Source organism: Octodon degus, unplaced genomic scaffold, assembly GCF_000260255.1.
Source record: "Octodon degus isolate 3935 unplaced genomic scaffold, OctDeg1.0 scaffold00024, whole genome shotgun sequence".
Classification (NCBI taxonomy): domain Eukaryota; kingdom Metazoa; phylum Chordata; class Mammalia; order Rodentia; family Octodontidae; genus Octodon; species Octodon degus.
The window spans coordinates 13,610,690-13,613,058 of NW_004524600.1; positions in this window are offsets into that span (position 1 = coordinate 13,610,690).

The window sequence follows — 2,369 nt, forward strand, 5'->3', positions numbered from 1 at the left end:
CTAGACTTATTGGACCCATGAAAGAAACACGATGGCAAAATCTGAGAGCTGTTTTAAGCAGCACTTGAGATCTTAGAGTAAACAAAATTATAAACAAAATACCACTTCTATACATTCATTGGAATAAATGACTATTCAGTTTTAATTTTGGCATTGATCATTAAAAGCAGTATATGGGAATTTCTAACATCATAGAGGCGATAGCTAGAAGTTACTTTTCTTGTGCTTTTCTATAGAGAAATTTCAGGCCCTAGAAATTTCAGGAACTGGATTGTGCTAGGGAGCAGGTGGCTTTCTGAGTACTGCTATCCATGTGCAAATGTTAATAGTTAATCAGTGGGACTATTTAACTTGGACAGAAGAAGCCATGGAGCCCTAGAGGTGACAGCTTCTTTTTCTGGGACTGGAAAATCTCTGCTTATGATGCTAACTCTTGAACATTTCCTTCTCTTCTAAGACATAGTATCTTTACTGGTCGTCTATTGAAATCCTTTTGAACTTTGTTTCCTATTGGGAACTTTGTGCTATTCCTCACAGCTTTCTAGGGGAGAATAACTTTTGAGTATCCTTCTTGAACCTGTTAATTTATTCCCAGGAGCCTTAGTGAAGTCTAGGAAAAACACTACCCAGCAGTCATCCAGCCCGGGGCTGTAACGTTGTCAGATCTCATAAGCTTGGCATAATGTTTGGGCCTGGCCAGGATAGGAGAATGCAAAAGAAAAAAAAAAAGAGTTCGTGGAACACACATCTGTTGTGCACCAGATGGCAGTTGTTATTTCATCTTCTGTGGAACTTTTTCCCATAATTCTTGTTTCATTTCTTCTAGTGCAGTACTTATGGGTTTTCAGAGGGGACGGTATATTTGCGGGGAAAAATGAGGTGAATGTAACATTAAAACTCAGGCTTTAATTGTTCCAAAACTCAGGATTTACAGAGTTAAGTTTCCCACAGCAGTCTTCCAACTGTGCAGGGTGGACTACAATAGGAGTCTTCATTACATAATCACTAAACCCAGGGTAATGTTACATAGTGTGCAGCAGATAAAGGGTGCAAAATAATGGAAAGGAACTACACTTTTTCTCTAATCTTAGATGTACAGAGAATATTGTGTTACTGCATAAATATTACATGATCATGTAACAAAATATACTAATGAAATACACAGATGCAAAGCAAGGGTGCAAGGGTTGAGACTGCACTGGGAACACTTAAATTGATTTTCCTATTCTTTGCTAATTCAAATTCAAACTTAATTTAGCATTTGTGTCATTTTATGAGAATATAATATGTCATGGGAGACCTGACAGTTTTTAATGGGTTTATAAAACGGCACTTAGAGTCATCTTTGCAACAGTAATATAGACGTCCAAGCACTGCTGTCTTCTGTGTCTCAAGCTTTCATTTCGGGCTGTATCTTAAGGATTTAGCTGTTGACCCAGAGGCTAATTTCAGTACACTGGCTTCTTCCACCTTGCAAGTACAGCACATTTATCCTTGTATTAAGAACACAGATGTTGCTTGCAGGGCATGGTGGATTTTTGCTTGTGTTTATCAGTTGTTTAGTATCTGTGCACAAATTTGTCAGCTTGTTCCTCTAGACACCTCCTGCCAATTGATGAAAAGCACATTTACATAGCACCTACTGTATAAAGAGCTCTGCTGTAGATTCTGATGTGACAAAAAAAAATTGTCATGGTCTTGCCTTTTAAGAAATTAAGACCTTCAGTAATGACAGCCTCGCTAATTATATTCACTTTTGAGTCAAATCGCACGAAGCACCCCAAATCGCCTGACAGCGCAGGCATAGTACATCTCATTACATTTTTCTCTTTCATTTTGCAAAACCTCTGTTTTATGCAAACATCCCCTGTTATTCCTGCTATTGTGTTGGGATTTTCATAGAAATAAATGTGGTTCTCTTGCTTTGTCTAAGGTTATTTTTGACTTTTTTTTTTTTTTAATATCGCTAATATCAGCACTTTGGCAAGCTAGACCATACTTAGAGAATCACAGAATATCAGTCCTGGAAACAAAGTTTAAAATGCCTTCTCCCTTTGAAAGATGAAGGAGAAGACTCAGAGACATTAGGAAGCTGTTCAGGATCGTAAATGTCTTAGTGGCCGAGTGGATCGGGTTAGGTTCTGCCTCTGCATGGGAAGGATCTTCCTTGCACACTCCACTGGAGAGTGAGTGGGGGCTGCTCGGATGATCTCAGCGTAAATTTGCTTTCAATGACATTTAATTTTTAAGACAGTAGAAAACAAAAGGCTGAAGGAAGCACTGATATGTAAAGATGTACGCAGAAATATCCGGCAGAAGAAGGAAGAAACAACTTCATCAATGCCTCAAGCGATGTTTCCATTTTTTTT